General features: G+C 38.8%; 1 protein-coding gene across 1 annotated transcript in view; it reads left to right on the forward strand.

Annotated features, from left to right (window-relative positions):
• LOC308075752 (uncharacterized protein) overlaps positions 1–13,423 on the forward strand; it is a 183,717-nt gene that overhangs the window by 15,415 nt on the left and 154,879 nt on the right. The window lies entirely within an intron of this gene.

A 13,423-nucleotide genomic window follows, 5' to 3' on the forward strand; every position in this document is an offset into this window, starting at 1 on the left:
TGTTTGTTCAAGCCGTCCTGTGAGCCAATCAGATCTCAGTAAAAACGTGGATTAGTCTAAGAGGGAGGGGTCGCTTTTATTACCCCTCAAAGTATTGAAAGTGGACTGACCCATAATACTAACAGGCTACGTTCGCTGTGACTGCTCAGCGGTGTTGCCACGTCTGCTTATTATAAGCGACTTTGCGCTTGTTTTTCTGTAAAGTCGCTTGTAAATATTGGTAGTTGTTGCGGGTTGAGTTTTTTTGGCCTTGTTTCTAAAGTGTAGTTGCTTATTTTGGGCTGGCTTCCTAATGTTGTTTAAACCGGTGGTTCTAAAATATTAATTATTATTTAATAATATATGTCATTGACATGAAAATATTTGGGGTCCTTGACAGTCAAGGACCCCAAATGAATATGTATTCACGTTGTTGTGAGCTTGTAGATCGGCTTTTTTCAAATAGCCGATGCATATGTAGGTGTAAAGTGCTCATGTGTTCTATTAAGTTGCTTCTTTTGGGCTTGTTCTCCTCGACATGGTTGCTTAGTGCTCTCACAAAATATGGCAACACTGCTGCTCAGTGCTCTGTGTCAGACTGTACACAGGCTGTCAGGCTGCAGTCAGTCTGTGTGAGAGACAACATTACTGTTGGTTCAGTCTGGAATAGACCATCGTCCCCATTCCCCACACTATGCTTGGTTATTGGACTTATTGGTGTCCGTACAGATCTGACAGCAAAAGTCAACTATCTTAACCAAGACCAACCAAGACTTTATTAAGCCTAATTTATGCTCCGTCGCACAACGGTGTCACACACTGAACATACATGTAGACAGATTACTGTAGTTTCACTTCCCAAATCTCTAATGTGTGTCACAAATACTCACAGACAAAACTGTGAACAATTCTGTGTCTAAATGAACAAACTGACATCAGAATGTGACCGTATAGAATTATAGAGGTTAGACTTAGACATGAGTCAAGTAGTCTAGTTGGTTTTGTATCAAAGCCTTTCCTCAGCACTGACCATGCTGTAGTGTTTACATTACCTACAGGTGGAGATTAGTGGAAAATCAATGTCACATTTAATAAATCATGAATCAATTGAACAGATTATCTAAATGTGAATATTCATTGTGAAATGTTTAACTTGATATTATGCATTGAAGAGAAGATATCTGTAATATCAATTCATTTCATGTCCCTGTGAGTTTTAATTTGTAAAAAGAATGGTAAACTTTATTTATATTTTTCCTGACATTTTGGCATTTTTTAAAAATGTTTTCCTAATATTTTGGCATTGATTACACAGCTATGCGTGTTTATTTTTATTGTATTTAGACTCCTAGCCTTTGTGTGGATGACTGGATATATGCACATAGCATACTGCCTGTCAGAAATAGCAGCAGTAAATATGATTATGTCTTAGTCGTGGTAAGTGTTTTTATAGAAGTAGAGGTAGATCTCTGCTCACACATTAGAATAAAAAGTGCTCATGGGCTTGAAAAGGTTGGTTACCACTTTTTTAACCCATTGAGACCGGGAACGCATCTGTGTGTCATTTTTTTTATTTCTTTGGCTATTAAAAAAATAGCAGATCTACAAGCTCATAGCACGGCACTCAGATGCGTTCCCGGTCTTAAAGGGTTAAAAACCTAATAAAAGCTTCAACTATAAGTTGTGTATGTAACAGGTAGTCAGTGCAGAGGTCAGAGTAGAGGAAATGTAGTTCCTGTTCCTAGCATCAGTCAGTCTATCATCAGAACTCTTACTGAAGCTGCTGTGTTGGTTTTAGAATGAGTTTCACGTGCCTTTTACTGTAATTGGTATCGTTGACAATAAAGTTGAACCTGAACCTTGAACCTTGATTTAAGGTTCTTGCATCGTTGTTCAGGATATATCTGTTTATTATTTTATGTATTGTATACATTGTTACAATGTTGCAGTTGTGTTGCTTCTCTGAAGCAAGCAGAACTTACAGCTAGACGACACCATAATTTTTAACTGTTTTGCTCTATCTTGCTGTATGGTGTTTTTTATCTCTGTGAAGCACTTTGTACGTTTTTTTAAGTGCAACATGCAAAGGTTATTTTTTCTATGTAAGGAAACTAAATGTTGACCACAGATCTGTTTTCTGAGAACAAGGTCTCACTGCCAGTAAGTTTCCTGGTCTCTAGGTGTGTCATTGTGCAAAGATGTGGTTTAATGTGTGAAAGAACACAGTTTGTGTCTCTGCTGCAGACCTCACCGTGTTAACTGTTTGATGTCTGGAAGTACATACAGAACATAATGAAACCTTATACTATATGAACATATCTTTAGTATTTAACATTAACATTAGTGGAGTCTCATCACAGATACAACATTGACTCGTTGGAAAGACACAGAATTTCACTCACTTTTGTTACACTTTTGTGTGAATCAGAAACATAATGTGGACAGAACACACTGACAGAGAGAGATAGATAGAGGGAGGGGGGGGGGGTAGATGGAGATGCAACATTAAGGTACAGTATATTCTGAGGTTCTATATGTGTTTATCAGTCTGGACGGACAGACAGACAGACAGACAGACAGACAGACATATCACTACATTAATACAGATTACACAACATAAACTAGTTCTACCAACTACTATGTGTTAACTACAACTACAAACTGTTTAATAACGTTATAACATCATGTATGTGTGTCATAGTGTACAGCTGTACAACACTGTATAATAATAATAACCAATAATAATCAACTTGTTTAAACAATGTTTAAACTTTAAAGTAATGATTGTGAGGTGTTTTATTTCAGTGTAAATTAACATAATCACATGTTCCAGTAAGGGGTGGCATGAGAAGAAAGACAGACACAAGATATGTATATTGGCATGCCCATATATGGGCATATCGGTCGTTCGGCGGCTCTGTAGCCCAGTACACCCCCCCCCCCCCCCCGCCCGCCCTTAAACTTATGTTGACCACAGTTCATCCGTTTCGTGAGAACAAGGTCTCACTGCCAGTAAGTTGTCTGGTCTCTACGTAGGTGTTGCTTTGTACAAAGAAATAAGCTGTAAACACAGTGGTTTTTGTGTCAGAGTAAACGTGTCCTTCATAACTGTCTCTGTTGGCAAGGTCTCACACATACCCCCCTTAAAATAAATGTTAACCACAGATGTTCATCTGTTTTCTGAGAACAACAGCCAATCAGCTTCCTGCTCTACCTATGTGTTGCATTGTGGGTTTAATGTGTGAAAGAACACTGTTTGTCTCTGCTGCAGGCCTCACCATGTTAACTGTTTGATGTCTGGAAGTACATACAGGACATAATGAAACCTTACATTATATTATATTAAATGAACATAACTTTATCCAGGTATTAGTGGAGTCTGATGAATCTGTGATGAGACTCATTTGAAAGACACAGCATTTCACTCACTTTTTCCCCAGAGAGAGAGAGAGAAAGAGAGAGAGAATCTGAACCAGAGGGAGGCGGGAGCGGTGGTTTGTACACTGACCACCTCATTTGGTAGCATGCAGGGGCCTTTAGAGAGATCATCAACATCAAATAACACATGGCTGTATGTTCTGCCCCTTTAAAAGTGTTCTAGTGTTACATCTCATCCTGAGGCCAGTATATGAAGTTCTACTGTCCATGAAAAGCAAAAAAACAAAGTTATACATGTGGTCTGTCTGTCCGTCCGTCCGTGCGTGCGTGCGTGCGTGCCACTACATCTCAGAGGAAAATATTGTACTTTTACTACAATCATTTGAAAACGTTCTTTTTAGATGATATTCAATCAACTGACTAGAAACACCGTCGTATGGAGATGTATAGTTCTCATCAGAGCAACACAGTCAGTCCATCTGTGCACGCACACACACACACACACACACACACACACACACTCCTATAGTGTGTATAGTTTCAATGAACAGATTATAGATTTTTTTAATATTCTGCTGTTTAGACTGATGATGTGTTGTTGGTTTACCTATGATCCTAGATTACTATTTCTATGCATAGCTTGTATTTTCCGTGCATCTAGTTTGTCTTGCATCTGGTTTGCCGCGGACCCCCTCCCCCCTCCCCTCATGTGCGTGTCAGAACAAACAGTAGTTCTGTGTAAGTGTTTGTTTCTATAGTGATGACAACAAAGTGTTAACCACAGCACCTCTATGAAAACAACTGCCAACCTGTGGTGGAAAAAGTACTCACATTTTTTACCTAAGTAAAAGTATCAATTATGCAATATAGAAATACTCTGTTACATGTGAAAGTCTGGAATTCTAAATTTACTTGAGTAAAAGTACAAAAGTATTGGTTATCAAAATGTACTTAAAGTACCAAAAGTAAAAGTACTAAAATGTATGAAAATAGCAGATCTACAAGCTCACAATGCGTTGCATCTGCTATTTTCAAATAGCCTATGTATAAAATAGGTTTTTATATAGTAAATAGTATAGTTTTTATTGTGTTGTAATTGTGTTGTTATTGTGTAACATTATGTGTTGTGTGTTTTTATTGTTACATTATGTGATTTTATTGTGTTTGATTGTGTGTGTGTTATTGTGTAACATTGTGTGTTGTGTGTGTGTGTTATTGTGTTCCAGATGGAGATGTGTGAGTGAAGAAGAGAGGAAGAATTCAACGTGACAACTACCAGGTCACTGCTTACAGACACATATGTATATATACATCTATAGATATAGATATAGATATATATATATATATCTGTTGTCGGGCAGAAACGTGTCCAAAGAAAATGTCCAAATTATGAACTTTTCAGGAAATGAAAAAGAAAAAACTGTTTTTAAAACACACAGGGAGGGGTTGTAACATCCATTGTGAAATATTCATGGGATCACCCATACATAATAGTAATATATAATATTATAGTATAATAATATATAATAATAATATATATATGTATGTATACAAAATTAAAGAAAGGGGAAAAGAGCAGCAAATGATGTGGGAATGTAATATGGGCTGCCCAGTGTGCCCACACAGAAAAGCATGAGGCCCAAAGGTACAAATCTCACTTGGTCAAACCCGCTCTGGGCCCGTGTAGGTTTGGTGTGGGCGTGGCATAGCCCTCACTGCCCACACAGAGCCTGCATGGGGCCCACAGGGGGCGTGCTTACAGGGATACCATACTGCCTCATCAGAGCTGGTATGATGACTTTATACATCATATTATCATCATTTTACCCAAATACATTATATTATCATCACTTTACCCACATACATTATATTATCATCACTTTACACACATACATTATATTATCATCACTTTACACACATACAGCTCAAGAGGAGTTAGGAAGTTTTTGCTATAACATTTAGCACCAAAGTGTAGATAACATCGAAACTCCGCCCCTTTGTCCACTCTTCAATGACCTAACCTCTGCATCACCAGACTCTACACCAGACTCTACACCAGACTCTACACCAGACTCTACACCAGACTTTACACCAGACTCTACACCAGACTTTACACCAGACTCTACACCAGACTCTACACCAGACTCTACACCAGACTTTACACCAGACTCTACACCAGACTTTACACCAGACTTTACACCAGGAGGAAAGCCTAGTATTCATTCTAAACTGAGCCGTGTGATCCGGTTAAAAATAACAACAAAAAAAACTGCTGTTCTGGTGGTTGGTTCTGGTTGGTGTCACATTGTTTTTGTTCCTCATATAATGAGAATCAATGAGTTTAGTCTCACATTCCCTTTCTGTTAAAACATGTAAACTATGTTTTCTGAATGTTTTAGGGTTGAAATGTTAAAGAGCTAATCTATGGATGCACTCATGCATGCTGTAGAAAAGGTCAAAGGGCACGGATAATTTGCTTACATTTTTAAGTTGTCATCTATATGTATATAATATATAATATGTAGTCATTGTGTTTTATAGAATGTCTGTTCAGTTGTAGTTATGATGGAACCAATATGTAATAAGTGACAGGACGTGTAGGTGTGTGATAGTGGATGTATACGTGCATGTGTTCTACACACATGCAGACAATACATATGTACAGTATGTCCTATAGTCCTTACACTGTTAATCTAATTGCTGAGAAAAATGGGTTGTCTTGTAAAATGTAAAATGAACATTTAAACTATCTATCATAAACCTGAGAATGATATTGATCCCAGACTATCAGCTGGTCAAGATGCTTCCCTCTTTTAGAATAGAATAGAATAGACTTTATTTGCCATTTGCACAAGTGCATAGGAAATTTTGGAGCTCAGCTCCCAGGGTCAGCATTTTAAAAAGAAGACAGAGAAAACATACAGTACATCCTACAATCCTATATATATCCTACCACACTCCCTAAAGACAAATATCAAATATAAATATAATAAATAAGCACGTCATAGTCTAAAAAACAGTGCAAATAGTGGTGCAATTCATCTTATCATGATCTGTCCTGATTTAGTTCATCTGTCATATTGACTACCGTCCCTAATGTCCTCGGCTACTAAGCGCACAGTGGCAGGAAAAAAGCTGTTAAAAAAGCGTGTTGTGTGGGTGGAGATGCTCTCTGGCCTGTGGTGTCTCAGGTTGTGTCCTGAGTCCCTCCACACGAACAGAGGGTGAGCAGGATGATGTTGATCCTCAAGGGTGCTCTGTGCTCTCCTCCTACAGCGCTGTGTGTAGATTGTGTCCATGGCAGGGAGATCTGCTCCAATAATCCTCTCTGCAGTTTTGATGACTCGTTGGAGTGATTTCCTCTCAGCTTGGGTAGTGTTTCCATACCACACCGTGATACCGCTGGTGAGGATGCTTTCAACGAGTCCTCTGTAGGCCAGAGTGAGGGGCCGGGGACTGAGTCCGGCCTTCTTCAGCATCCTAATGAAGTACAGCCGCTGCTGGGCTTTTTTCACTGTAGCAACAGTGTTTTCAGTCCAGGTCAGATTTTTTGACACATGAAGGCCAAGAAACTTAAAGCTGTCTGCCTGCTCCACCTCTGTCCCCTTGATGGTGAGGGGTCGCAGTGTGGGAGGTCCCCTCCTAAAATCCAGAATTTGTTCGTTTTGTCCACATTGAGGACGAGAGTTTGGGACTTAGGCAGCAGCCCTGAGGAGTTCCAGTACTAACCGTGAGCTGGGCTGAGGTCTTATTTCCCATCCTCACCACCTGTGGCCTATCTATCAGAAAGTCCAATATCCAGTTGCAGGTGGGTGTAGGTACACCGAGGTTTGCCAGTTTCACAGTTAGCTTCATAGGCTTAATTGTGTTGAAAGCCGAGCTGTAATCCAAAAAGAGCATACGTGCATATGTTTTACTTTTCTCCAGATGTTCCAATGTAGAATGAAGTGCCAGTGCCACCGCGTCATCCACAGATCTATTTTTGCGGTAGGCAAACTGTAGGGGGTCCAATGAGTCAGGAATAACATCGTTCATAGACTGAAGAACCAGCTTTTCCATGCACTTCATTGCCACTGAAGTCAGTGCCACAGGTCTGAAATCATTCATTTTGCTTGTATTGGCTTTTTTAGGGACTGGTATTATGACAGAAGATTTGAAAGGCCGGGGGACTTTTTGTTCATACAATTCCAGTTCTTGCCCCCCCGCCCCCTAACCACCCCGCCCACTCGTGGCCCGACACTCACACAACACAGCACTGCTGCTTTGCCAATGTTTATAACAATATATTTCTGAATTACCATATTACCATATTATCATATTCAGTCCACATATAAATACTATACATATTTTAAACATGATCATCTCTGTCATCACAGTGATTTATAGCAGTCTGTGCATTCAGGAATGAATGAATGCACAGAGACAGATTATGCTGAGCTTTTGTTCTGAGACAGATGAAGTGTGTGTTACGCCCCGGCCTAGGGGAACCGAGACACAACATATGGTGTGTGGAAATATATTTAATTCATATAGCTCCCAAGAACAGCCATCCAAACAGTTAACTTGTTTGATCTTGTCTTTATTCTTGACCGATCACAATAAAATCCAGGTAGAAACAAAAGAGAACCTCTTATACGGACAAGAGAATGGGAACTATACGAGCAAAAAGAGGAACCAAGTCAGCCGGGGGAAAAAACCCTGAGTTGGAGTTTGAACGACAGTTAGAGGGTCCAATGGAGTTAGGTGGTTTAGTCACTTATTATTATTATTAGTTGGATCAGTTTTGAATGATACTGTAGATAAGCATTAGAATGTCTAAATGTGCATTTAGTTATTGTGTGCATTATTTTATTATGTGTTTCTGTAAAATATGATTATTGTATGAAATAGTTTAAATGTAATACATTGGATGTGATTAACTGTACATAGACCTACAACATTTTTACCAAAAACATTTTGAATAAAGAAATGGCTGTGAATGAGGTTTATGATCATTTATTCTCACATATTTTTATTTCTTTAATTTACACAATCCAATGATTCTTTCCTATTTTCCTCCCAATGTCACATTATTATGTCAATTCATAATTCCACACATTTATGTTCCACATCACATATGGGTCGGGGGGTGTAAACATGTAGCATAAACTCATAATTAGAGTCACATGCTGAAAACATCCAACCTACATCCAACCTACAGGCTGACAACACGTCACAATGTGAATACATCCAACCTACATCCAACCTACAGGCTGACAACACGTCACAATGTGACGCTTGTTGGAACCCAGGAGGGTTGAACTCAGTGGTGTAAAGTAACTAAGTACATTTACTCAAGTACTGTACTTAAGTACAATTTTGAGGTATATTTTACTTTACTGGAGTATTTCCAATTGTCAGTACTTTTACTTCTACTCCACTACATCTCAGAGGCAAATATTCCACTTCAATTATGTGAAAACTTTAGTTACTTTGTAGATTTAGATTATTATTACAAAACATACATTAACCACTTCAGCCCTATATACATTTTGGCCATTTGAAAATAGCAGAACTACAAGCTCACAATGGCATTGTGAGCTTATAGATCTGCTATTTAACAGATTTGTCATACATTTTAAAACCGTGAAATGGGACATTCTGCATAATCAGCACTTTTACTTTTGTACTTTAAGTACATTCTGATACCAATACTTTTGTACTTTTACTTAAGTAAATTTTTAATTCCGTTCAGAAGTGTTTCGCTGACAGGCTGAGGCCTAGCAGAGTTTCCTCTCTGGGTTTCTTTGGCATGGTGCCAGTTTCCTTGGCATGGTGCCAGTGTTGGTGGAGAGGACGTTTAACTTTAACTGCCTCTTTCTCTGCTCTCTAACATCCTGTGTGAGATGAACACAGACTGGAACAGAGGTACAAAGTCTCGTGAGACTTGGGACGGGATTACAGTATGTGAATGTACGAGATCCAAGATGGCCGAATAATTACAGTGCTGAGACAAGACGGTTGTGTGTGCGTGCGTGCGTGCGTGTGTGTGATAGTGTGTGTGTGGTCTTTATTTAGTCTTTATATTCTATGACCTACAGTTTATTTAGTCTTTATTTATATTCTATGATCTACAGTTTTTACATGATTTATTTCCAAAATATTAAATAAAACATTAAAATACTTGTCAGCTCTTCTAATACTAATAATTCTAATAATATGACTAATACTATCCTGTTAGGACTTGTTTCACACATTTTACTATTTAAATAATGTAAATACATACAGTATAGCACCATTCTTGAGAAGCGGGACAAAACCTTTAGCTTTTTTATATATTCTTCAATAATGCCGGGAAAATATATTTGATAAGATCAAAGTGACCATTAAACCATGTAATGGGCCAACCTCCTAACTCCATAACATGGCATATCTGACAGAGTTAACAAAATGATATGTTTTATTATTCCACAGCACAGTCGTAGTGAGTTGACCATTTATTTTTCAAAGTTGCTTAGGTTCTATTGCTAATAGAATTACACTTCATTTCTTCTTCTTTAATTTAGTTTGTATTTAGAAGGACAGACAGAGTTGACATGTTATGGTTGACACACCAGATGTTATCAATACACATGGTTACTTTTTTTTTAATGATTTTAACAAATACATTAAACAAAGTTTGAAGTTGTGAATCCTTGTCTTAGAGTGTTTTCTGGCAGAGTGCAAGCAGACCACAATATTGTATGAATGTTATGTAATTCATATATAAATCATTTAAGAATATTTTCAAACTTTAAAAAAAAATGGTTAATAAATAATATGAAATGTTTTGGTAGAACATGATTTGTCCCAATTCTCAAGACTGGGTGATAGTTGTCGTCAGGCAGAAACCTCTGATCTCCAGATCTGAACTTTTTGTCCTGCATCAAAAGTAGCAGATCTACAAGCGACGCGTTTTGAGCTTGTAGATCTGCTACTTTTTACCATTGTTTTGCATCACGACACATTGTGAGCTTGTAGATCTAGTTTTTAAAACATCTTGACAATATGTGGGGGGAAATTTGAATTACAAACATATATATATACAAATCTTCTTAATAATAATAAAGTGTATTTGTAAAGCACCTTTCATGAAATGAAATGCAGCTCAAAGTGCTTTACAGAGCAACAATACAATTACAGAAAAAGTACAACTAATTTAACAATAAATCAAGGGGTCCCTGGCACAAAGTATGTTCAGATGGGGGTCCACGGCCAAATTGACATGAAAATGTTTGAAAACCACTGGCCTAAAGCGCCACCTAGTGGGCTCATCCAGTAAGACTCTCTGGACCACTTAGTATATTAAACTATCCTCAAGGACAAGGACCACCTGACCACCTGACCACCTGACCACACCCACCCACCAGGACCACCTGACCAGGCCCACCCAAACACCTACCTTCCACATAGGGAATTGCACCCTATAGGAAATGGTTCTAATGTAAATGTGGAAGTATACCTGATTACCCAGCCTGGGTTCACATCAAGTCCTAAACCAGAAAAAAATATGAATTAAACATAAAGACTTCAAAATATAAACAGAGTGAGACAGAACAACACAAACTTAATTTCAGACCAATATGACCATGAGCATTAAGACCAAGTAGTGTCTGTAGTATAGAGCTTGCCAACGTGTCGTTACCACGGGGGGCGTGGCATAGTAGCTGCAAACATACACAAATGACACTTGTTGACGCCCCCTTCAGGATTTTTGGCACGTACTATAGGCCACAATGAGGGTTCTGGTTGGGTTAGCTCATGTTTCAGCCCAAACAGAGCAGCAGCGTCATCAGTCACTGGTCAGCCTGATCGCCAGAGAACTAGTATACATTGCACGGATCCAGTGCACGTCATTCCGTGCATAGTCGCCTAGAAACCCAGAAATTCCGTGCATATGTACGGCGAGTCCCACGGTGGGCGTAACCAGTCACAACCCGGAAAAACCCGGAAGCAGAGCAGTCCCCACAACAAAATTTACGATTCTGTGCCTATCGGTACATAACTCAAACGGCGCTGAGTAGGCACAAGGGAATGTCGCAACGTTCGGGACGGCAACTCGCTCGCTTTAGCTCGCTCGGTGGCCCCTTACGTGGAGACACTTCCCTTGAGACTGCGCGCCTCCGAAATGGTTTTGTCACAAAGGGAGAGATGTACATATGCACGGAATTTCGGGGTTTCTAGGCGACTATGCACGGAATGACGTGCACTGGATCCGTGCAATGTATACACTGCACTGGTAGGTCACAACACAACCATGCAATTTAATGATTTACCTGATGCTACAAGGTGATCATTTATCATGCTATGAATTTGGGGGAGGATTACCTGCCATACATGGCTCTCTCACACACACACACACACACACACACACACACACTCCAAGTAGGCCATTGAATGCAACCAGGTTAGGATAAGGATAATTCCTTTAACAGGTCCGTTCATGAAAGTCCTTACGGTCTTGTATCCAATGAGGGCCTGTGAGCAATTAGGGGTTAAGAGTCTTGCTCAGGGACACATTTCATTTCATCGACACATTTGCTGGCCTGGCCTGGAATCGTACCTGGAGCAACCAGGGCCTCTGGCTCCCCAGGCGGGCTCACTAACCACTCAGCTATGGCCGCCCCTACACCTGGAGGCTGAAACTAAACAAACTAAGTTCACAATACCCACCATGATACAGCTCATGATAGCTGAACTAACACAAAGAAACAAACATACCTGCACTGATAACTGCTTAAAGCCAAAGCTTTAACAGAAGCCATGGAGATATGTCAGTAGAGAAGCTCTCTCTGCTGTCTTCATACAGCTCTCAATAACACAGGTGTCAGATGTCTGTCATTATAGAGTGGGAGGAGACTATGAGGAGGTGGCAGAGGAGATATGTCCACTCTGCTACACATATACATATACATAAACATACACATATATATACATAAATACATAGATATAGATATATATATATATAGTCTTTACTATGATGGTCAGATCTAGTCTGTTATATTTACTGTTACATCTGTCTTTTTGCTCATCATAATCTTCTTGGTCATGGAAGTGATAATAATATAAGTATCACAAGTAATGATTATTTAAAGTTATTGTCATAATACAGTATTGTGATTATTAGTCTTTATCAGGGGTGATAGAACTTTGATGTAGAGGGCCATTATATTTCACACTCACTCCAGAGGGACACATTGTATATACTGTCTGTCGGGCAGAAACCTCTTATCTTTTTTTTTCTTCGCCATTCTATGTCTCTCAAAAGTAGCAAAAATAGCCGATCTACAAGCTCAAAACGTGTGTTTTGAACTTGTAGCATTCAAAGATAGCAAAAAAACAAAATCAGGATTCCAATTTAAAAATAGCAAAAATAGCCTATCTACAAGCTCAAAACGACGCGTTTTGGGCTTGGGATACATTCATATCTCCACCTGGGAAATGCATTGTTGGATCTGATCTCTAAATCTAATGAGTGGATTCTCCACTGAATATAATGCAAATCACTATATTTCATGTTTATCTAAGCTTAGGAGTCTTTTCACATTAAATACAATGAACACATTAACTCATAACTAATTACAATCCAATCATTTAATGGTTAAATGAACCATTCTGCATAAAGAGTACTTTTACATTTGATACTGTGAGTATACTTTTGATGATAGTTCAGATATCTTCAGTTGTCTAAAACGTGGTCCTCAAACTTTTTCATGTCAAGGTCCCCCAAATGATATATATTTGTCCGCAGACCCCCATCTGAAGATATGTTGAGCCAGGGACCCCCAGAAGAGAAGATTTGTGTTGCAAATGCAAAATGTTCAAAAGAATTTCAAGATTAAAAAAAAAAAAAAAAATCGAAAAAAAACTACTTGTAGATCTGCTATTTTTGAATAGCCAACTTATAAATGGATAAAGTGGTTAACTACTTTTCCTCTGACCCCACTTTGAGAACCAATGGTCTAAAAAGTCTATCAGTCTATGGAATAGTTTTCTGATGACACCTGCTGGTTATAATGAGCAACTGCAGCCTACAGGGAGTTTTATC

Source organism: Gymnoscopelus braueri (genome assembly GCF_963280865.1).
Source record: "Gymnoscopelus braueri genome assembly, chromosome: 20".
In the NCBI taxonomy this organism is placed as follows: Eukaryota; Metazoa; Chordata; class Actinopteri; order Myctophiformes; family Myctophidae; genus Gymnoscopelus; species Gymnoscopelus braueri.